This window comes from Tamandua tetradactyla, chromosome 8, assembly GCF_023851605.1.
Source record: "Tamandua tetradactyla isolate mTamTet1 chromosome 8, mTamTet1.pri, whole genome shotgun sequence".
Lineage (NCBI taxonomy): Eukaryota > Metazoa > Chordata > Mammalia > Pilosa > Myrmecophagidae > Tamandua > Tamandua tetradactyla.
The window spans coordinates 24397408-24422506 of NC_135334.1; the positions used below are offsets into that span (position 1 = coordinate 24397408).

General features: G+C 45.2%; 1 long non-coding RNA gene across 1 annotated transcript in view; it reads left to right on the forward strand.

Moving 5' to 3' along the window:
- Positions 1–25099, forward strand: part of LOC143643295 (uncharacterized) — a 122478-nt gene that overhangs the window by 49212 nt on the left and 48167 nt on the right. The window contains exon 2 of the long non-coding RNA XR_013156194.1: positions 24096–24278. This is a non-coding gene — a long non-coding RNA (uncharacterized LOC143643295). The remainder of the gene's footprint in view (positions 1–24095; positions 24279–25099) is intronic.

A 25099-nucleotide genomic window follows, 5' to 3' on the forward strand; every position in this document is an offset into this window, starting at 1 on the left:
GAAATCCTGTATACTGCTGTTATCAACCACAACAAAATTTAGAGTAAAAAAATTCTAAAGAATTTTTCTTAGCTCCTTAACGCAGAATTTCTAAGCTACATGGAATTCTCAACCCTGGTAGTAGATAGACCATCTCTTTGTACCTAATCCAGGTGTCATAGACCAGAGGCTTATAAGGCAATTTCACAAGGGCTCTGGGGTAACCTGCCACTGAGCAGTAGTATTATGTATCAGAGGCCTTGGACTCTTTGCCAGTGGCCTGGCATCCGAGGGAAGGATCTGTAAGCAAGGGTGAGTGTGGCTTTGCACTAACAGACCATTACTTAGTGAGTGAGGCCTCCAGTGGTTCTTGTCACTGTCTCATCAGTGCTGGCCTCACTGAAGCCACAAGGTAGAATGGAAATATACAGGCTTCCCAGCTGCTAAAACAAATACTATACAGTGGGTTGGCTTAAAAACAGGAATTTATTGGCTCATGGTTTCAAAGCTGAGAAGTCTTGCTTCCTTCCAGGATCTGTACTTTCTGGCTGGTGGGCAATCTTTGGGGTTCCTTGGCTTTTCCATCACATAGCAATACATATGGCGCTGTCTTATCCTTTCTCTTTTGGGTTTCTTTGACTTCCATCTTATAGCTAATCACTGTGGCTTCTCTCTCCATCTGACTTTTGTTCTTCTGATAAAGGGCTCCAGTAATCCGAATTAAAGTCCAACCTGATTCAGTGGAGCCACAACTCAACTGAGTAACACCTTGAAAAGATCTTATTTACAATGGGCCTATACCCACAGGACCAGAGGTGGGACTGAACATGCCTTTTGTCGGGGACATGATTCAGTCCCCAATAGGGAGTTTTCTGGATTCTGGAAAAATTCCTACTTTCCCCCACAAACACAGTTTACCTGAGGAGCATTCTAGAAAGTTTCAGTGGAAAGGCCCCTGGTGTGTCTGCTAAGGGCAAGGTCTCTGGTGTGTTTACTGAGGGCCAGTTTGGATTTCAACAGGGTTGGAACCAAAGGAGTATGGCAGCTACAGAAGTGCCCATGATTCAGTCCTTCAGCTGCTGCCCTGTGGCTTTGCCTGGCCTGATGGTCTTTGCCAAATCTAACTGAGTCTGGGATCTACAGATTGGAAATGGAGTAAGCACACCCACGGGCATCTCCTCTACATTTCTAGAGGGCTTCAGGGTTGTACCTTATAGAGATGGGAGGGGAAAGTTACACCATGTGACAGCGTGGTCGGTGGCGTGCGTTAGAGCACTGGGGACACTGTCAGAACCCCTGTTGGGTCCTGCCCTGTTACTATTTAACTGTGTGGCCCTCACCAAGGCATCTTCCCTTTATGGACCTTGGCCTTCTTACCTGCAAAATGAAGGTTGAATTAGAGTCTCTCCGCCACCCGTCATGGTCCTTCTATGATCCTATGCTTTTTGCTAGAAACCCACCCCACCCCCTCTTTATTCTCCAAAGCGAAGAAAAGAAAATCTAAATTGCCAAGCAGAGAGAAAGGAAGATTTTTCATCAGTGGTTATCAAACTATAAGAATATCTGGGGAGCAGGTTAAAATTGTTCATGGTTTCAAAGCCTTGTTTCCTCCCAGGATCTGTACCTGGTGGACAATCTTTGGGGAGCCTTGGCTTTTCCACCACATTCTGGTCCTACTCCCAGAGATTCTGAATCAAGAGGATGGGGGAAGGGGACCCAAGGATCTGCATTTTTACAAGCTCCCCAGGTGATTCTGACGCAGCACCTCAGTTTTAGAAATACTGCTTTGCCTCTTGGTCTGCAGACTCAGATGCTGTCTTCACCTAATAGGTGGAATGTAGATGCTGGAAGAAATGCAAATCCATCTGAACTTAGTGCTTAGGACTTTAGCTCCAGTGTCTGAGTCTCAGTTACCATCCCACACAGAGGGAGCTGTGGCAGATGAGGCTCCCCAACACATGCATCCACCAGGGAGAGAACTATGACTGTGCAGAGGAAGACGGGGCTGCTGGGAGAGGTGGACAGCCCTGGCACCTTACAGCCGGTGACAAACACCTTTCATTATCACTGAGAGGAAAGTTGTGTTTTGCAGTCGTGGGTATCTTTTCTTAATTGGTGAGACAGGGCTGATATATTTGCTAATTAACAGATGGAGGTGTGTACCATCCTGTGATTTGCTTATTTATACTTGACAGTGGTTGTCTTCTGGAGAAGCACCTGGGGACACAGGGGCTGGGATAACTGTGATGTAATGGGAAGGCAAGTCATCCTGCAGGGGGAGGGGCTTCAGGGCTCCACCTGTTCCCCGGTCTATTCCTACGTTCTCCCTTGACCAGGAAATCAAAGCCACTTTTCTACAAGACTGGCAAATTTGTTTGGCCAAGATTAAAAAAAAAACGCTGAATGTATTATTTATTAGAAAACTCAGTTTCCTCCTTCCTTCTATTATTTCTTTATTCCTTTCTTCCACAAATATTGGGTGACTACTATGTGCCAAATACTGTGTTTTGTGCTAGAGAACTAGCAGTTAACTCCGTAGACAGGGTCCTGGCCTTCAGAGATCAATTACCCTCTTCCATGCAAAGGGCCACTGGTCACTTTGTTGACCCTATTCCTCCATGCTCAGTGTGAAGGAAACAAGAATCCATGACTCCAGGATGCTTTGCAGCAGTTCAAGGCAGTTCTAAGGCAGACCCAGCCACATCAAACCCTTGGTAGATACCTCTTCTAGGCTAAACAGACCCTGTAGCAGATAGTGAGATCAGTGCAATTGGAAGCCTTTTCCTCGGAGAGTTCCCATGCGGGCAGAAGCCTGAGTCTGCCTGGGCTGAAGGGTGTTTGCAGCCCCTAACCTGGGACATGGGCATTCCTGAGACATCCCCAGGTCCATATCTCTTTATTCCGTAGGTTAGTATCCGTAGGTTAGTATTTCAAAATGTCCCTTCCCTTTGTTCTAGCTCCAATCCTCTTTAAAAGACTCTGGCTAGCAGATGGCCATGTCTGGGATGAATAGCAGATGCTAACCCATGTCTATCTATTTTGTATTTTAAAGTGCTTATTGCTTTTCCTATTAGAATGTGCCTTAGCACATTTAAGCCTCTTAATGAGTCTATGAAGTAGGTACTACAACCATCTTCATTTTACAAATGAGAAAATGGAGGTGTGAAGAGATGAAGATCTCTCAAGGCCTTCCAGCTGGTGAGGAGCAAAGCTGGGGTGTGGTTATGGAACCTCTGTGAATCCCCTCCGAGAATAGTCTAAACCTTGTTCTCAGGAGCACCATCTCTATATTACCGTGTCTCAGTCTACCTTCTCTACCTCTGCAAGCACGTGCTTATGCCCAGATGAATAGCAGGACAGTTTGGACTTTTAGTCAAATAAATTGGAGTGGGCTGCCAGATTTGCCTCTTACAAATCCTTTCTGCTCTACCTTGCTCTTAGGACATATTAACAACATTTCAAGATTGACTGAATGAAGAAGAATGATACCTTTCAGGAAAAAAAAAAGCAGTTACAAGCAGGTAGCCTAATGGTTGATGACCTAGGCTCTGGAACCAGATTTCCTGTCTCCACGGTCCTGGCTCTGGCATCTTGGGCAAGTTATCTAACCCCTTCAGACTTCAGGGTCTTTCTTAGTAAATTGGGGATAATAGAACTATCTGTCTCATAGAATTATTATGGCATTAAATTGGTTAATGCATGGAAAGTACCCACAGCTGCTGGCAGAATAAGCTATGCAGAAATGGTGATGATGATGTTGTTGAAGAAGATGATGATGAAGAAGAGGGAGGAAGAGGAAGAAGGGGAAATGGAAGGTGGAGTGGAAAGAGAAGGTAATATTGAGGCCAGACCTCGCGTGCAGGCCCTTGTGCGTGTCTTTACCACTAACTTTGTGGAAATCTGCTCATCTCCCTGACCCAGAAGAGGATACTCTGACAGCCATGGATGAAGCATCCCTTAGCAGATGTGCAAGGGTAGGAGTGATTTCAAAATATTCCCGTCTTGGAGTCCATCACCTGTCTGCACATATGTCCATTCTCCCTTTACTCTGGGGAGCAACTTGACGGCAAGTCATACAGAGTTGCAGTGCCAGCTTCCGATTCCTTGTATTCAACTCTGCAGAGGTCTGTGCTTCAGCTTATGAAAACAGATGGCAAAAGTAATTAGAAAGCCGAACAGTCTTGCTAAAGCCCGCAAGAAGGTATCTCTGTCAAGCATTCATAATAGTTACCATTGTGCCCCAATTAGGTGTCAAGCCTTACAAACAGTCAAAGTGATGCTATTTAAGGGTAAGTCAGACCATGCCCTTTCTTTGCTGAGTGTTCTCCAAGGAGATCCCCATTTTACTCAGGGAAAAAACACAGAAAACAACAAACCTTATAGTGGCCTATAAGGCCTATGAGATCTGCCCTCCTCTCTGATCTCATTGCCTGCTAGCTTCCCTTAACACTCAATGCTGAAGCCATGCTGCCCTCCACAGTTCGAACATGCTGGGCACACTCCTACTGCAGGGCCTTTGCACTGGCTGTTCCCTCTGCCTGGAATGTTCTTCCCAAATATCCCTATGGCTCACTTTTTACTCCTTTGAGTCATTGTCCAAGTGTCCCCACCTCTGTAAAGATCACCCTGACCACTTTAATTTAAATTAAAAATCCTTCCGCATCTAAATCTCCCTTATTCTGTTCTACTTTCCCCCCAATGTACTATGTAATTACCTAATTTATTATGTTTTATCTGTTTCCCCCATTAGAATGTAAGCTCTATGAAGGCAAGAATGTTTATCTGTTTTGCTTAATGTTGTAGTCGCAAAGCCTAGACCAGTGTACAGCACATAGTAGGGGCACAATAATAATTTTTGGATGAATGGATAAGTGCTTTATATGCATTTCCTTACAAGGAACCTACAAGATAGGTACTATTATTATTCCCATATTATAGATAAGAAAACTAAGGTTCAGATTGCTTAAGCAGTTTTTTTCAGTGTTGCACAGCTAAATGGTGGTAGAGCTGGGTTTGGAATCTAGTATTACTTGAGAGCCTTGGCAAGTGTTAATCATACCATGTTGCTTCATCCATCCTTCTTTCCACCTGTCAGTCCATCAGTCAATCTATCCATCCATCCATCCATCCATCCATCCATCCATCCATCCATCCACCCACCTATAACAGCTTTCCAGGCTCTCTCTGGCAAAATCTATTTGTACCAAACACTGTGACTGGCTCTGTAGATTTGAAGAAAAGATGACATAACCAATTGATCATTGTCTTCAAGAAGCTCATGGTACAACAGGGCAGGCCTCACAGGGGATAAGTTCAGATTTGTAGGAAAGGAGGTGGTTCTATGCATGAAAAAGATGGAAACTTTGGAGTGGCTTCCTCTGAGTTCTGGCTTCTAGAAATAGTAATTTATTTTCATCTTGTCTGTATCATCTTTCCATGCTATCCACAAACTCTGCATGAAAATCTCTACATAGGAAGGCAAAAGTCTCACCCAAATATTTTATGTAGTGCCTGACACAGTGTCCATCCCTGGAAGCTCTTGGTAGAATTTATATGAAGGGGAGAGAATGCTTGAGGCAGGTGATTATCATTATGTTGCTGCTTTAATTAAAAATAGCACGAGCTGAAAATCACAACAGGGAAGAACAATAATCGAGTTTTTCTTTTATTTATGTGAAATCCCAAAGGCTAAAGGTTAGTTTTTTTAAAAGTCATAATCAGTAAAGTGTCCATGTGAGTTGATAATTGACTCTGGTTTCTTTGTATGAGATGCAAGTTTTGTGAAATTCTTTCCTACCAGTGAAATGTAAACACAATTTCACTACTTCTTCTTATTATAATTCTTTCTAGGAATAATAGTCAACATTTGTTGAGCATTAACTCTGTGCCAGGCCTGGGCTTAGTGCTTTACATATATTTTTTAATTTACTGCTCACAGTGTCCCTGATAAGTAGGTAATATTAGCTTTGTTTTACATACAAGGAAATGAACTTTGAGAGATTAGTAAAATAATGTGTTCAATCTAGCCCAGTGCCTGGTATATAGCGGGTGCCCGGCTCTTCTCTTTAGTAGTACACGATGGCTGTAGAAGCCTTAAACTTTCCAAGACACACCTGGAGTCCATTAGTATTTGCTGCCTATGCCCCCTCTTGGGTTAATGAGTTTTATAAGCTGACAACCAGCTGTGCAAAGCAGTCGTTTTTCCTTTGCATTTGTTTTAAACTACCTATTTCAGGCTTCAAGTGGTGCCTTTGTAGATCCAGTGATTCAGGAGTTGATGAGCACATTCATATCGGTCTTTGATCGCCTTTAATCTCGCAGCCTTTTATTGTGCACCTGCTATGTGCCAGGCCTTGTGCTACTCTCTGTGGATACAAAGAAGAAATCTGCCTTGACCCTAAGGAACTCTTACCTAAAAGACTTTGATTGCTGGACTCTATAATATAGTTGTGAGTAAAATGGTCTTTGGAAGCAAGCGAGCAGGGACACTGTGCATGGCACACAGTTTGCGCACTGCACAACTCCAGGTGGTGTTATCCACGTGGCGTACAACTGTATGCTGTGGGGTTGTGCAGCATGCAACCTGCACATATGCAGGCAGTGAGTGTGTAGTTGGGGGAACACAAGCAAGTGACTAAATATTTTCTTTAAGCTTCTGTTTTCTTACCTGTAAAATGGTAATCACACCACCTTCCTCAGAGAGTAGCCTTGAGGGTTCAATGAGGTGCTGCATGCAGAGTGAGGATTAGAACGGCTGGTGCAATGGGGCTACTCAGTTAATAGAAGCCCATATCATCTTGTCTTTCCAGACTCAAGAATCTACTTCTCTATTCAGAAGTCAAGAGTGTGCTTTGTTATGGATCAGATGAGTCTGATCTTATTCCAGGAAGGCTCAGGCCTAAAGTCCTACCTGGGAACATGTGAGTGCCTTATTGAGAGGCTGACACTCATCAGTAGGAATAGCATTCTCAACTGCTGCTGGAAGAGTCAAACCTCATCTGAGCTCCGGAGAGTGAGTGAAGCGGTTGCACAGAGTCTTCTCTATTTCTCAATTGCAAAGCTCAAACAAATTAATATTAAAATTATTTATTATTATTATTTAATAGCTTTTTTGGCATTTGTGTTTTATAAAACCTTTGAGTAGTCTTCATAGATGTGGGGAATTTGTACCCAGACATGCAACATCAGACTCCCTTGCTTGTGACCATTATTTGGCCAGTTAGACTTACCCATAGGGACTTGCCTAGAGTGGGCAGTGTGCAGAGGCTTCCAGGTAGAGGCAAGTTGGTTTTCTGGTCGGTGCAGTGGTAGAAGTGTTTGTTTCCTTGAGAGCAGCAGCGGCAGAGCTTCTGGTATTCAGTCCTGAGTATTATGGGACCCAAAAGGAGTTCGTATTTTCACAGAAGGGCACCTGCAATGAGATTAGGCATTAGTCTTGACTGAGTGGCTTCTGCCACAGCTCTAAGTTGCTGGGAGCTACCTAATATTCTTTAATATGTGTCCCTTTTGGCGGGAACTAGCCAGGGTAAATTAGATTATTTACACCTAAGAATCCCGGTTAATAATGTAGTAATTACATAATGTGGTAATTATAAGGTTAATATTTATAATATTATAACTGTAAGCCTCTCTATAGCAGCATTGGGGTTCCAGAACTTTTGGTGCTCCTGGAAACAGCCCCATCCACAAACGGCATCTCCTCTCCTCCCAGCACTCACAGCCTCACCATCACTCTCTGCCTGAGTCCCTAGGACTGTTCATTATGCCTTTTATCTGAGTTTAAGTCTATAAGACATGAGGCTTGACTCCTGGGTCACCCCTCACCCCTGGCTCTGCCCCATCAAGGTCTGCACATCTCCTTTCCTGACTTCATTTCTCATTTCTCTCCTACCCTTGCACTTGCCCTCTGGAATTCATGGTCAGCCGCCAACAAATCCCACATTTCCTCAGTCTCTGAAATTCCCTGGTTCTCCCTTAAGAGGCTCCCCTAAGAGATAGCCCTCTTGATTGATGGCTATTTTCTGTCTCACAACCATCCAACCACTGAACCTAGAGATGGTGTAGGAACCTTCCCTGCTTCTCATTCCTGCTTCCACACTATTCTCAGTCCCTTCCCTCCCTTCTCTAAGAAGCCCCAGCTTTGGAAATAACGATATCAGGAGTTGTGATTACCTATCAATTCCTGGTTACTTGCTCTCGTCCCTTCAGCATTTTTGTATGTAGCTCATTGTCACTTTCTCCAATACTACCTGTCTCATAATTCTTAGCCATCTCAGTGTCCATGATCCTTATAGTACCTTGGCCCATCAGTCCTGTGACCTCTGCTTCCAATGCTCTTGCTCTCCCTCCTACTCTAGCCATTTCTATCTACTTCCACAGATGTACCCTAGGCCTTGATATTGCCAGTCACTGCCACCCCTCCAAACTGTAAAGGTTAAGGATCCCACTCTCTGTCCCCACTGTTATCCTTCTACCTCTCAACCTCTGGCACCCTGATTCTCACATTCCTCCACCTAATTGGAACATGCAATCCCTTGATGCAAATACCCCTTACTGATTCCTCCCTCTCTCAAATCCTTATCCAGCTTCAATTCCATAGTCCATCATTATAATCACTCTTTTGCATGCCCCTCAGCTCCTTTGCTCCTCTTCTCTTTGTATTTGAGTAGCAAACCCAGCCCTGATTAAGTCCAACTCCCTGCTGATTTGGTGCTTACACTTGTACAACTGAACATGGCTAGAGAAAACCATATCCTAATCGGACTGATCTTATTTCAAATTCATGAGCAAACCTCAGGCAGGCTCTGAGTGCAGCCCTGTAGTCCTACTAAATTTCCACACCCTGTTTGCCCTCCCACTGCCCTTCATGACTCTTTCATTCCTTTCACCTCTGCTCAGAGCTTCAGCACCTCATCCCCATCCGCACGCTCAGCTGACGCCTTCATCTCCTGCGTCACCACCACCAGATCTACCCTCCCGCCATGCATAGTTGCCTTTTTCCTCTTCCTATGAATGAATTACCCGTTCTCCTGGTTAACGTCAGAACTTCCATATATGTTCCTAATCCCACACCTTTCAACATCCCAAGAATACCATGCTGTGATCCTCCCTGCTTTTTCCTGTATCATCAGTTCTCCCCTCTCTGCAGCATTATTGCTTTCAACATAAAAAAATACCACCATTAATTTTCCAACTTAAAAGAATGTTATCTTGACCCCACATCTCCTTTCAGCAAAACTCTTTATCAAAAGAGTTGCCTACACCTGCCTCCAATGCCTCTGCTTCCATTCTGTCTTGAACCCATTCCAGTTCAACTTCACTCCCATTTGTCAAGGTCACAAATGAGCTCTGAGTTGCTAAGTTCAATGGTCCATTCTTCGTCTTCACCTGACTGTCATCACTGGTACTTGGCAGAATTGATGACCCTTCCTTCCCAACATTTTCTTCACTCGGCACTCAGGACATCACCCTCTTCTGGTTTTCCTCATTCCTCACTGACTGCTTCTTAACTCCTGGTGCTCTGGAGCCTCCCAGAACTCAGTCCTTGGACTTCTTCTCTGTCTACCCTAAGTGATATCCTAAGTTCAGAGTAAATGAGACAACTCTCAAATTTCTGTCTCCTCTCCAGTCGTCTCCCCTGAACTCCAGACTCATACCCTACTGCTTAGCTGACACCTTCACTGGAGTGTCTAAAAATGAAATGCTGATCTTCCCCTCCAAACCTACGCCTCCCACTTTCCCCCATTTGGTAAGTAAGTGGAAACTCCGTTCTTCAAGTCAAAAGCCTAGAAGTCATTGGCGACTCTTCATTTTCTTACGCACACACACATCCAGCTCATCAGCAAATCCTGTCAGTTCTACCTTCAAGCTATATTCAAGATTCAACACATCTCCTCATCTCCACTGCTTCGTCTCTGGTCTGGGTCTCTCTTTTTCATCATCTTGATTGATGCAACAGTCCCTGAACTGGTCTCCCAGCTTCTAGACTTACCCTTCTGTAGTAATCCAGAATCATCTTTAAAAATGTGATATTAAATCACTGCCCTGCTCAAAACCCCATTGCACATACAGTAAGCCTGCAAGTGCTCACGTGGCCTGCAAGGCCACCTCTTCTCCTTCTCTGGACTCACTGCCCAGCCCCCTGTTCGAACTCCAGTTTTTTGGCTTCCTTTCTGCCTAGAGTCCTTGTTCTTGGGGTTCCCACTGCTTGGAATGCTCTTTCCCAGGAAAACTGCCTGACTCGCTCCCAAACGTCCTTATGCCTTTGTCTGATGACCTTCTCTGTGAGGTCATCCCTGAGACCATCCAATGTAAAATTGCAACCCTCCCACCATCACTCCTTAAACCCCCTCTCCCATTTTATTTTCTCTATAGTATCAAGCTTCATCTGACATACCAAGTATTTTAGATGTATATTTGTTTTCTGTCTGTCTCCTCCAACTAGGATTCTGCTCCTTGGGCATTGGAACCTGTATCTGTTTTGATAACTATTGCACACCCAGGCATTGACCATGGCTGGCACAGGGAAGGTAATTAGGAAATATTTGTACAGGGAATTAATTGAATGAATACAAATTCTAATAATGGTGAATTATCTGTGACGTGCATCTTTTAAAGTATAGTCACCACTTAATTTAGCCTCCTAAACTGGTGAGGTAGAAGGTACCCTCATTTTGCAGAGAGGAAGCTCCGGCTTAGTGTGACTGTGTGATGGGTCCCAGGTGGCACTGCCAGTAAGTAAGTAAGTAAGCAAGGCTGGGATGAGAGCATCCAGGCTCAAATCCTTATCCTCTTTCTAGGTATGTGTCCTGGAGCATTTTTCATTATCTCTTGAAGCCTCAGTTTCTTTTGCTATAAAATGGGATTAATAATAGCTCCCTTTCCAATGAGGTGTTGAGAAAGTTACATGAGATCATCTTTGACATGTGCCTGGTTAGTAAACGCTTGATAAATGTTAGTTTTTATTGTTATTGTTCTTCCCGTTTATTTTTGCATCTGTAGCCCATTGATGAAGAAAGAAATAAAATTGTGGAGAAAAAAATTCTCTTTCAGAACCTTTGTTTCTTTTCAGTATCAGCTCAGGATCCAGTTTAGGATTAAAAAACACAATAAAACAGGCCCAGTCTGGCCCTATCTCAACAACTGTGTGTGACTGTTGGTGTTGTATGCGTGTGAGGTTGTGTTGCTTGTGCCTGCGTGTCTTCATTTTCCATTTACCTCGAAAATTGATAGATTTCCAATTTAGAGCAAGGGGGGACTGGGAGGGAGAAGGAAAATGGAGCTGCCCATCAAAATTAGCAGGGAAGTGGGTAAAGGTCATTTGATCACAGCTTGGCTGAGCTCTGAATTAACCTGCATAACAGAGACTTGTTGAGTTTGCAGCTCTTTAAGGCGCATATTAATACCAGGAGTGAGGCAAGGAGACACTCGGAGAAGGTCAATTTATGGCCACTGAGATCCACGGGGCTCCTGGAGAAAGTTGGCTGGAGCAGCCAGTGCTGGGCGAGGGGGCGAGGAGAGATGAAGGAAAGCCTGGTCTACAGCGGCCAGCTGCCTCTCCAGGGGCTGATTCTGAAGTCTGACTGGCCCCACATTGGGGCTGGGAGGGGCTCCCCTAGAGCTGGAGCTGCACCAGAAAGAGAAATAAAGAGAAGTGGGCACAGCCTCCAGTAGCAATTGCAGATTCATTAATTGTCTTTGGGGAGAAGAATGGGAGGCATTTGTATGATAAAGATGCTGGGAAATTAGAGGGAGCAGCGGTGCTGTTTACTGTTTTTATTTTATTTTTATTATCATTAAATTGCTTCAAGTCACCTGTAATTTTCCTAGGCTGTCACAATTACAAATCTTTGAGGGTTATGCGAGGCATACACAGTCAGAAAGGTATAATTTAAACTTTCAAAGGTCTGAGGGCCTCAGCTCCTTTTCATTACCTCTCTGGCGGTTAGCCCTGATGTCAGATCACCTCCAAGGCTGCTTCCAGCCCCCAGGCTTTGAGATTTTACCACCAACTTGGGGCAGGATGGGCCAGGAGGCTGCTGTGGAGACAAGAGTCATTCCCTGGAGCCAAGGAGCTATCTTCACATTCCTGCTTTGCTCCAGAATGCTGAGCTGCCTGTGGATAAGTCATTTCCCTTCCCCGTGCCTCAGTCTCCCTATCTGTGGCATGGGGACATTGAGACATAACTTACAAGATTGCGGTTTGCCTTATCTAAGATTCTGGTTCCCAAGTAACAGTTTCCTTCTGAATCACCTCAGAGCATGTTAAAATTTCAGCTTCCAGGTCCCTGATCTTCCAAATGATTCTGAGGCAGCAGGTCTGAACTGGGGCCCACAAAACTGCATTTTAACCTACCTTGCAAATGGTGCCGATGCTGGCGGTCTACGGATCACACTTTGAAAAAATGATAATGTAAGATAAGGTACAGTAATTTGCATGAAATTGCACTGAAAACTGTGACATTCTCCAAACATTAGATATTATCACAAGGATTGACTCCACCTTTGAACAGCCCTGATTGTTGGATAGGCTTCAAGTGTGATTGTAATTAAATATCAGAGTGGAAGGAGACTTAGCAGCTTTAGAGAATCTAGTCCTCTGGAACCCCTAGGCTGCAGGTCGAGGTCGGGGAAGATTAAGTGCAGAGCCAGGCTCTTTGCCATGCTCCCCTTCAATCCCGATCCCACCCTCGGTCCTGTTTCCCGCTGTTCCCTCATTCCCTCCTTGTTAACGCCAAAGGTCGGTCAGCCCAGCTTTCAGCTTCCACCCTAGTCCTAGGTTGACTTAGAAGGGTGTAGCCTGGGTCTTTTACAAATCTGGGACCTTAGCTGTGACCTCAAAACTCTTGCAAACTTCTAATTCAGTTTCTCAAAGAACACTCCCAAAGAACCACATGGAGGGTGATGCTGAATTGATATCTCTGGGGTTGGGCCAAGGAATTGGCATTTTAAATAGATTCCCAGGGAATCCCTGCACCTTCTCCCTTAGCAGATGACCTTGCCCCTAACTTGCTGGGAAGTCCAGTGCAAGCCGACAAGGGGTCAGCTTCCTGCCCACCGGGTAGTAGGTACAATGGATGTTTATGGAATGAATGAAAGTATCAGTGAGTAAATTGAATTTCTCTTCTCTCCAACTTCAAGTTCTTTTGTGGTTTCCACTGTCTTCTCCAGTCCCCCAATACCACCCCATGTTCAGACTGTGGCCCCAGTGGGGCTTCTGGCCTCTTCTAAGATCCTGCTTTTCAGTTCTCCTCCCTCTCCTGAAATCTTCAATGACTTTCCACTAACTCTTTCCACATGCCCTGATCTTCCCATTCCTCCTTTCAGAGGACCCTCTGTTCTCTCCTTCTCCTTGCCTCTCACAATCATTTGCTACTTTTCCACTTAACTTAAAGGCATCACCATTCTCCCAACTTCCTCTATACCTCACAGCCACCTTTGGTCCCTCTCTCCCCCTCACTTTTGCATCCAGTGTGTGGCTAAGCCCTCTTTTTTGACCTTTGATCTTTGTCTTGAACCCACTTTCTCCTTTCCCTCCCTATGCCACACTTCCATTGGCTCAAGTTGGGTCTATTGTAATAGCTTCCTACTCTCTGATGTCTGACCTCCAGTTTATACTGAACACTTAGCCAAGTGAATCATTTTAAATTTCAGCTCTTTTCATACCATTTATCTGTTCAAAATGTTTCTTTCACTCCCCATTGCCAGCAGAATAATGGCCCCTATCTTCAGACCTGAAATTCAAAGCCCTCCCCCATTTGACCTCAACCTATGTTTCCAAATTCATCTTTCACTGCTCCTTTAAAATTCCAGTCTTCCAAAAATCCTAGATTCCTACTCTCCTGGACCTAAATATTTGCTGCCTTTTCACATTTGGCCTTACTGTTTTTCCAGCATCCCTTCTCCCCCTGCAATCTTTTCAGCCGCAATGGCACTTGTTCCAAGAAGGCTCCAATCATTCCCAGGGACCTTCCATGACCTGTCACTGGTTTCTCTAAGGACATTTACCATACTTTGCTTTGCTTTATGGTCTTTAGATGTGTGTCTTCTGAGATCTTCAGTGCCTTGAAGCCAGGTGACCATATCAATAGCCGCTTATGAATGGCAGGAACTGCTTTAATTAATTGAGAACTTAACAGAAAACTGGGTATGTCACACATAATATCTTTAAAACACATAACCATATTCCAATTTGCTTGTCTACATCTTAGAGATAAGGAAATTGAAGTTTAGAGAGGTAAAGACTAAAAAGCTGATACATGGCAGGAGTCAGATTCAAACCCAGGCTGACTCCAAAACCTGCTCTTTCTATTCCACAACGCAGCTCCCAAGACAAAGAAGAAAAGCCACATTTATTGAGCAACTACTGTGCCAGTGCTGGCAAGAACCCAAAACTGCACAAGACAGTCCTATGAAAGAATGTATATCAAAATGCCTCGTGCAGTGGCTGGCACCTAATAGGTACTCAATAAATGCACTTCAAAAAACCTATGGATGTGGGGCCTACTCTGCGCCTGTGATTGCTTCTGGCTTGGAGGCTGCATCCTGCCATGGCCAGCAGCGAAGGAACCCTGGGGTCCAAGATCTACTTCTGCCCCAGCCAAATGCTGTTACAATGACTTTAAGTAAGTCTCATAGTTTTTCCAAACCCCATTTTCCCAGCCCTCCTGGGCCAGCAGGAATTGGAGGTGAAAGACAAAGGACCTCTCTTCCCCAGTGCATTGGGGGGTGGGGGGTGCTACTGGAGGAGCTCTCCTCTCTGGTGGGGAGCAGAGTTCTGTAGGATCTGGCCATGCTTGGCAGAGTTAATTAATGTCTGTGGGATGAGCTAGCAGAAATAACAATTGCTTTGATTAAAGGAGAGAGATGGCTATGAGCTTTACTTTACAGAAAATGTATAAAATGGGAAAGCAAATCACCCACTGTGCCTCCTTTGATGAGGCCCATTGGCCTAGACTTTCTCTGTCCTGCCTGCTGACCTCTCTGGCTTCCTTTATAGATGGGCTTTAAAAAGGACCCTTGTTTTTGTTGTCATAGATAAGAGGGTCAACATCTATGTGGGTTTGAGAATGTGGATTTGGAGAGAGGCCCATGATTCCTGGGAAGAGGCCACAGATGAGAGAGCTGATGAATGTGAGGTGGAGCCAGGGGAAAGATGCATGAGACAGTAAATGTGAGGGGTGCCCTGTGCAGGCGCAGCCGTTCTTAGCAGCACTTTCTCCTTTAATCTGCATGAACACTGTAGGGGAAGAGGCGACCCTCTGCTCTAGGCTACATGGCTTGTGAGCAATGGAGGCAGGATTCTGACGCAGGTCTGTCCTTCATGACCCAATGGTTGCTTGTTACAATACCTCTGCCTAGACAAGTAGAATGCGAGGATGGAGAATATTGAGGGAAAAAATGGGGAAACAGCTTGAGAGGGGAAGAGCTAAACTCAGGATGTCCTCACCCACGCTTGCCCCGACTGGCTGCTGGAAGCAATCAGTGCTCATTGAGTTGAGTTCCTACTACGGAGAGTCATAATGCTAAGGAGTATTCCAGGTACCAGCTCCCTGGAGCTTCTGGGTAGCTGTAGGAGGTGCATGTTGTTTCGCAAAGGAGCAGAGTGAAGCTTGGAGAAGACAAACCCTTTGCCAAGGTCATGCAGACAGGGAGAGCTGCCAGACTTTGAACGTAGGTCTGACTTCCTTCCTTGCTTGCTCCACCGACTAGCACTGCCTTCCTCTTTGCAGAATCTCAGGAGACATTGATAAGTGATGTTGGCCTGAAGCATACTTCTCACCCCAAAGTTAGGGAGAGGGGGAAGCAATGGGAGAGAGAATGAGGAGATGGAATCTTGCAGAGTACTTTAAAGCACCTGCCACTTGACTAGGCACTCCACTGCATGTCATCTTGTTTAAGTTCATTTAATTCTCACAACACCTGGGTAGGAAGGGCATAATTGCCTGCGTTTTGCAAATGAGTGTGTTAAGGCCCAACAGTGGCAACTGATTTGCCTAAGGTCACATAGCTAATGAGTGGAGGATGGAGGATTCCCATCCAGATGGGCCCAACTTCAAAACCGGGGCTAATTCGAAATATAATTTTGTGCTAAATCAAGTAGCATCTCACACCAGAGTCTATTCAAGGCAAACCATAGCAAAGGCCAACATTTAAAAATAAATTTACAGTTGAAAAATTTATAATTATGCAATCATCAATTGACTCATTTTTCAGAGAATAGAGAAAGGTTTGCTGTTACTCAATTTCAGCAGAAGAAGTATCTAGAGCCTTGCTTAAGACCTGTGGTGTGTGTTCAACAAAGCAGAAGTTAGACAGCATGGCTCAGGGAAGCTGATCCAGGCTGGATGCCTGTTAGGGGACTTGCTTGAGAGCTTTCTGGGCATAGAGAGCAGGCAGGAAGCACAGGCAGGTTCAGCACTGCCTGGGAGAGCAGTTTTGGCTTCACTCTAGGCTATACATAGTATTAGCCAGAAAGGATCATATGTTCGCAAAAAACAGGGACTAGGAACAAACTAATTTATTTCTCCTCCCTGCTCAATAACCCTCAATGGCTCCCCATTATGTCCTGAGTAAAGTCCACAAGCCTTACCTAAACATTCAAAGCTCAGCATAGTCTGGTTCTGCCTTATTTTCCCAGTCCTAATTTCTACTATGTCCCTCTAGCCCCACAGAGACTTCATGCTCAAGTTAACCTGAGCATGAACCCATTTCTGGGTCTTGGAGGATCTCTTTCCCCCTTCCTCAATCTTTGCCTCCAAATCTGTCTAGTAAAATACTCACAGCCTTCAAGTTCCTTTCCAAGATGACCTCCTCCCCAAAGTCTTCTCTGATCGCCCACCAGAAGCAAATTCTTCCTCTCTTTATTTATACTGTCCGTGAGACACTGACCCATTATGCCTTGAATTGAGATTACTTATGTATGCATGCCATCATTCCTACAAGGTCTGACCTCTTTATGGGCAGAGGCAGTATCTCACGCTTTTAGGTATATGAGTTAAAGTATCTAACAAGCTAAAAGGTTAATGGTGTATCATTGTAGTTAAATTCTCTAATGGCCCACATTTAAATTCAGCAGTTAAAAGTGACTTAACTTGAGCTTGCTTAAAAGTGTATTAGAGACTTGAAACATTTTGGGAAGCAGGTTTTTCCATAGTCCACAAATGATATTCACTTATTCAACATTCTCAGTGTGGGATAATACACTTTTTATTTTTTTTGCATGGGCAGGCTCTGGGAATTGAACCTGGGTCTCTAATAATATACTTTTTTTTTTCCTGAAAAACTTGTTTGAAAACCGGAGTGTGCAAGCTGTCTACTAAGTACAAGTGTTGCTGTTTGGAGTTTCTTGGTGGTGTGTCTGCGCGTGCGTCTGTGCGCGTGCATGAGCCCCATTTAATGAGTTCCCGCTCTTTGCCAGGCATCGTACTAGAGGCTTCCCCCATATGATTCCATCTGTAGCTGCAGAGAGCAGACTTCTGAGCGGCTTGCCAGGCATCCATCTTCTGTGGTTCAGCCAAGCCAAGAGAGAGAAATTGAAGATGCTGCTTCTAAAAATACTTGGTAACAAGCCAAGTAATTTCTCTCGCTTTCAACTCCCACTCCGTGCTCTGTTCATGACTGGGACGGATTGAAATTCCCAACCAAGAAATACCTCTTGCCAGTTTGCACGGCAGCGCTGCCACCCACCTTGTCTCTGGTACATTTGTAAGTTTGCAAAATTAAGTCAGGAAAGTCCCACCTTGGCTCAGGCACTGTTGATTTGAAAGACAGCCATGGTGGCTGCAGCCAAAAGTGAAGAGCTTCTCAGCTTCCTCAACCTCTACGCATTTACCTGGATGGGAAAAAAAAAAAAAAGCATTGTTCTTTGTGGTTCTCTCTGGTCTGTAAAGTTGGAGAACCATCTCATTTTTAAAAGTTATTTATTTTTAGTTGTGGCAAAATACGCATACCATAAAAATCATTTTAACCATTTTAAATGAACGATTCTTTGACATTAAGTACATTGACAATACTGTGTAATTTCACTACTATCTGTTTCTGGACTATTTTCATCATACCAAACCCAAACCCATACTCATTTAGCAATAACTCCTCATTCCCTCCCACCTACTCCCCAGTAACTACTATATTGCTTTCTGTCTCTGTGATTTGCTTATTCTAAGTATTTCGTTTGAGAAGATTCATGCAGTTTTTCTCCTTTTGTGTCTGGCTCATTTCTCTCAACATGATACCTTCCAGTCTCTTTCCATGTGGTAGCATGTGTTAGAATTTCACTCCATTTTACAGCTGAGTAATGTTCTATTGTGAGGATAGACCACATTTTATTTATCCATTCATCTGTTGCTGGACACTTGGGTTGCTTACAACTTTGGGCTATTGTGAATAATGCTGCTATGCGCATCAGTGTGCAAATATTTGTCTGAGTCCCTGCTTTCAGTTCTTTTGGATACGTACTGAGGAGTGGAATTGCCGGATCATATGGTTATTCTGTTTCACTTTATGAGGAACCACCAAACTGTTTTCCACAGTGGCTGCACCAGTTTACATTCCCAGCAACAGTGTATGGGGATTCCTATGTAGAACCATCTCATTTTGAGTAGTGACCAAGATGAATTTTGCTCTGCTTGCTGCCTCCAGAAGCAGCATACACAGTACTTACGGTCAGGGGCTTTGGGACTAGTGCAAATCTCAGCCCACCCTTGATTAGCTTGGAGGTGGGTTTTTTTGGGGGGGGAAGTTGCAGTGAAGAGTGTCAAGTTTCTTCATCTTGCTGTGCCTTTGTACCCTCATCTGTAAAGCAGGACTAATAATAATTCTTTGTAGTTGTCCTAAGAAGTAGGTGAGCTAAAAGGGGTCAGACAAAGAGGAAGCGCTCAATGTATGCTATCTATTATTAGTATTACAAATAGGCTCAGGTAAGCTGCTATAACCACCTCACCCCCAAAACACATATGTCTCTTGGCTTGTCTTCCCTGAATGGCCACTCAACCAAACTCAAAGCTAAGCATGAAGTTGTTAGCGTTTCCCCTTGATGTATTCCTAATTCAAGTTCCTTTATATCTAAGTCTGTGCAATAAACATTCACCTACTGTTTCCTTCCATTGAGGGACTGTGCTATGCTGTGGGTATGCTGGGGTGAAAAGGAAATGGAGGACCAGCCTTGCCCTCAGGGAGTTTGCCATCTGGTTGGACTGAAAGACAGGCACTGACTGCTGTAAAACACTCTGAAGTGTGAATACTGTTGAAAATGAGATGCAAACCCTGTGACTAGATTATTGGCACGAAACCATGTCATCGTCCTGCCTCATTTTAATTATGGTTTCCTTTCTCTGCTATCATCAAATTATAAAATCCTTGACACTGTAGTCTAGCAACATTGTTATATTGTCATTCTGAAAATTATGTGGAAGGAACAAATTGCTTTCGGGGAAAGTTTCAAATAAATTTATGAGCTTATGGACAAATTGCCCCTTATTGCTTTTTTTTCTTTCTAAATTATATAGAGAAATATTAAGTCAATTTACTAATTTTCAACCTTCAATTAAAAAGAATAACATCTCCCACTTGTCTGTAGCTATAAGGTTTATCAATCTTGTAGCCATGCTTGCATTTTCTTACAGCCATGACATTCTGAAGATAAGGGAAGTGCTTGATCTCAGTTTAGGGACCCAGGCTCAGAAAGGTCAAGTGTCCCCTAAGTTCACAGTGAGGGACTTGGTGAGTCTTTGGAACCCAGGATCCCTGACTTCAAATCTGGGTTCTTTTTGCTACATTACTCTGTAGTCAACTAGTTATGCATCATTTAGCTAACATTTAATTAGCTAGAATGGAAACAGATAACCTTGAAATTGATTCAAGTTAATGTTAAATGTTGCTAACTTTTTATTAGTTGAATGTTTCCATTAACTTTTCCAGTGGCTGCTTTTTTGCACCCTTACAGCAGTGAACAAAATTGAGTAAGTGTTCAATAAGTATTTATTGAATAAACAAATAGCTTAGCTGGCCTGGTTTGGCTGCAGGGAGGGGTTAGAAGGTTGAATCACTGAAGACAAAGTTGAGCATTTAATTTGGTCTTTCGTTTGTCAAGTATTTATTAAGTCTCTCTGTCTGGCACTCCATGGAGTGGCATTTTGGAAACACATGGCCCTTGGCAAGTGGTTTCACCTCTCTGAGGCTCAGTTTCCTTGGCTTTAAAAATCTTACACAACTCTTATTAGGATAAAACTAGAAAATATATATAGAGAGAACTCGATACAATGGCTAGCACTGGAGCAGTGCTCAGTAAATGGGGAAGATGTTCGTTATCAATCTTCATGCCGTATGCTTACATGTGCTCGCTGCCCCAAGGCTCCAGAGACCACAGTAGTCGTGTCTTGCAGTCTGAATAGCTGGCTGGGAAGGTGACAATTGGTTTGCTTCAGAGCAGAGGAGGGAAACCGAGGGAAGCTTTGGCAGCAGAGCTGGGTTACCTGAGAAAATAAAGAAAAGGATGCTCCCCCTCCATTTCAAGTGACCATGAGGAAAGGGACCCAGAGGATAACTCAGGTACTGTCACTTGTCACACTCCAGGTGGGGCCTCCACTCTGCATCTTGGAGAATTTGGAGCTCTTTGGGCCTTTCAGCCAACTGCTTAGATCAGATGTGGGCACAGGGATAAAGGGATTCAGGGATGGGGGGGGCTGTGAGACAAGGACAGTGCTGGGCTCTTGCCACAGAAAGATGGTACTTTTCACCAAGTGGCAAGACAGGGCACAGCTCAGTAGGGTCTTCTGCAGATCCTCTGTGCCGCATCTACTGTGGGAGGAAAAAGTCCTATCTGGGGCCAAGGAGAGCCCCTGCCTTGGTTTTCCCTTTTCAGCTGAGCATATGGGGGGAAGGGGAAAGGGCTAGAGTGCTTGCCTCATTTCTCCAGACCGTTTTTCTCTCCAGGCTGGGACGCCGTGAGTGGGGGCACACAGACACCCTCTCTGTGACCCACCCAGCGGGGCTGCAGTCTGGGTAGAAGGCACTGGATTGAGTTGTTCTAATGAATAAAGCTGCTGGTGAGCTCATTTACAGTCTGACATCCATGCTGGCACCACCACAGCCGCCTTCTACCCCTGCAGAGGAAGCTACTTAGGAAGACTGCAAAGCAATACTGCCGCCAATCTATCAGCAATTGGCTTCCATTAGGGATAGGATGGCTGAGGAGGCGAGGGGAGGGGGGAGCAGGCAAAAGGGGGATGAAGTCAGCTCTGCCAACCGTTTCCTCTTATCAGGTTTCCAAATCCCAAAGGGGGAGAACGGTGGTAGACTGGGCAGTGGCTGATTGTCTCCTTCAGGGTGGCACATGGGTTCAAAGATGTCTTCATCCACTACATGAAAGTGTGCGGCTTATCATAAATTGTCCTGTCTGTCCCCATGCTTATTTATCTGTTCCCATTTCTGCCTGTCCACTGGTCTGTCATATCAGTGTTCTTGTATCTTTGTGTCTCCCGATTGACCTATCTTCCTAGTCTGTTCCCACGGCTTTCTTCCCTGCTCTGATTTGAGCAGTGGTTCCCTACAAGGGAGGTGATATTGTATCCTGGAGAGGTGGTGCTTGGCTACATCATGGTATTTTGCATGCATTTTATGTATGTCTCCGTGACTAAGGAATGCTACCGGCTGTCAGTGCTCCGTGAGAAGAGACCAGGGATGCTAAACATCTTGCAATGTGTAGGATGGTTTCACCCAACAAAGATTCATCCCATGCTGTGCCAATAACAACTCTGTTAAAAACAGGTCTTAATCCTGTCACTGGAGTTAAAAAGGTAGGGAGAGAGGAATTGGGGTATCAGGGGGGATTAGACTCAAACGGGACTGATTCCTGCTAATCAGATTCATAAGAGACTGATAAAGGGTTGCAATGGATTAATTTACAAAGGGGCTGTTCCTTTGCCCTGGACAGAAGACTTTGATTATCTGTTTGGAGCCAGGACAAGAGGGAAAGTGAGTGACATATGCAAAGGTGAGCACAGACTGGAGAGCAGTGGAGCCTAGTACGTGGTGAGGCCCCACCAACTTAGGACTCCTTCACTGCCATCCATACCTCACCTCTCTAGGGCCCAGAAAACTCATATCAGTCTGTGTTTCTCCTTTTTAGTCAGTATTGGATAAACCCAACCGAACACTTGCTCTTTGAGACACTGCCACCCTCAGGCGTGGGCCGCAGGGTCCCTGTCTGGGCCTGTTGTCTGGAGGGCCCAGCTCTGACTCTCCTCATTCCTGCCTGGGACCTTGAGTTCCTGCCCGAGCAGCACCAAGTCTGCTCCCAGGGCCTGCCTGGTGCGCCTATCCCTGGGGGCCACAGAGCAGCTCTACTGCAAGAGGTGGGGAGAGAGCCCCTGCAGCCTGAGGTCTGAGACAAAGCTGGGACAGGAAGCAAATGGGGCCAGGCCTGCCTGTGTACCCTTGCTCAAGGCCCAGCAGATGCAAGGGGCAGGCCTACTTTGGGCTTCCTTTTCTGAATCCCAGTCTGGCACCCCTTCTATAATTACGGCCTTTTTTCCTATGAAATCCCAAGGACTTAGTTTCAATCAAATTCCAGTTGTCCTTGGAAAAAGGCTTGAGTCACCTTGATCGGATTTGGGGCCATACAACTCTTCTCTTACATGTTTATGCCCAGATGTTGGATTTTTCTCCAGTTATTCCTTAGAAGTCCAATCACATGCATTTCTTTGGCTTTTACAAGTATTCTTATCACTTCTGAGGATTTTTTTGTGGCAGGTGAGGGAGTGAGGTGGAACTGGGGTCACTGCAACTTCCTCCACAATTACTGTACCCCACAGGGTCAGATACATGGTTTGCAACCCTCAGCTCTGTTCTTATTGTGTCTATTCCTATGCCTCTTTGCCCCAGTGTTCTGTCCCAACTTATTTCGTCTTCTAAAAATTTCTACCTTTTGGGGCCCAGGGCCCAGGACCATAAACTCATCCCATCAAGCTATAAATTTGCAGGGTCGGTATAGCTTCCGTATAAATTAGAGGTTTGGATGCTTCAGGCGGCAGTTCTAGCAGTTTCTTTGATCTTTTACTGACCAGTAAATTATTTATTGGGTCTGTCATAAAGATAAACCAAAGCCTATAAACTATATTTATAGTATCACAAAAACCTTCCCTCCTATCTGGCATCTTCAGATGTGGACTATAGTCCAAACAATAAGCAAGTCTCCAGGGCTGAAGCATGCTTGCTGCTTCATTTTGTTCTTTTCGTACCCCTTCTTCTTCCCTGTCCTTTGACCTGTTTACCTCATTTTCCCTTCCCTTGATTTTCTGGGTGTTGTCCAGATTTTGTGAGTGTTGATAAGGTCTCTGGGCGGCCACGCCCTTTCTCTGCCTGCATCTCAGGTCACTCTCAGCTCCTCCCTCGAGAATCCCGACATGCCCAGGCCCCAGCCGCAGCACCAGGCCCAGCAGCTGATTCATTCCTGTACAACAATCCATCTGCCCTGAAGGCTTAGAACACCTGTCAACCCCTGGGAAAATGAACTGTTCCCAATCAATGGCCAGTGCCAACTGACGCTTTGGGTTGTCAGGAGGGGAATTCATGCCAGAGGGTGTGTGTGTGTGTGTGTGTGTGTGTGTGCACGCGTGTGTACATGTGAACAGATGCATGCTAGCCATTAAGCACCCCTTTTCATTTTATCCTTCCTATGGCTTTTAACTAGGACCTTCCTCAATTAAAGTGGCAAGGCAGAGCAGACAAGGAAATCAGTGGATCTCTTCCCGAACATCAATAAAACAAATTTCTCTCCGGGATACCTATTTGTTATTTGGATATCAGACTGACTGTAATCTGTTTCCATTTTCCTTCTACGTGTCCCCGCCAGAAGCTAGAGGCTCAGCCGTGGATATCCTGCTGTTTCCATTTGGCTGAACGAAGGGATAGATTAGATTCCTATTTGCTATGCGGACGCTCCCATCTGATATCCATTAGATGTGTCAAGGAGAGCCCGGAAAATGTGTCTCCTCAATTCATTTTGGGTGTGGTGGGGTGCGCTAGTGGTGGTGGTGGGGCTCTTGGAAGATATCACCAGCTACCTCAAAGATACCAACATGGCTTTTTCTTTCCCTCTGCTTGGTAACAAATCACAGCCCAAGTTATTTCTGGTCCAAGGCTTATGGATATCAGGGGCAGCTCCTGCTGCTACAAGAGGAGAAGGCAGACCTCGACTGAAAGGTGGGCAGAGCACCTTTGAGGCAACACCTTGAGAGCCTGGAGACTGAAATACTGTGCTCCATTGTACAGATGAGGAAACTGAGGTCCAGAGAAATCAGGTAAGTTATTGCCTTGGAATCTACTGCCTAGCCTTCTCTGCTTTCTTTCCTGCTACTATTTCTCTTGAGGAGTGTCTTCGAGCTTGGCCACTCCCTGGCCACCCCTCCCTCTTGAGCCTGGGGAAATCAGGCGTGAATGTGTCATTTATATATGTATTTGCAGCCAGTTGCTAAGGAAGGCACAGGCCATGTCTAATACTTTGCTGTGTCCCACGAGTTGCCTAGCATGGCACTGTGCACAAGGTAGGCATGCAATTTGTCCTTGGTGTCATCTTTGAGGTCACCACCCTCTATAGCAATTGCCTAGTGAGTATTTACTTCATGCAGTTCCTTCCAAACTGGATTGCCCAAAAGTCACTGTTGTCCTTCTGGAAGGCCTGTTCCTTCTGCCTTGGCCAGCGGACCTGCCTCTGTGCCTTTTCCTACTTGTCGCTTTCCTGTCCCAGCTCGGTCTGGGATGCATTACCAGGGACAGCCTCCTGCCATTCACTTGGTCCTGCCTCACCTCTAGCCCCTGCTCTCCCCAAGCCTGCTGCTGCATTTCAGGTCCCCTCCCCCCGCTTCAGGGGGACAGCTCCTTTTTAAACAGAGTGCTGTTTCCTGGAACACTGACAATCCTTCAGAATTGACAAGCCCAGTCTCTGCATCTCACACCCTGCCACCCAGCTCTCAACCTGGGGCCTAAGTGACTTGTCATCTTCCCTTGTCAGTCGCTGGCTCCGGCTGCCACTCCTGCTCCCCCTCCCCACCAGGGCCATAATCCTCTCCCTTTGATATCACAATTGTCTCCGTGGCACTGAGCAGCCCAGCGGCTCCGCAGG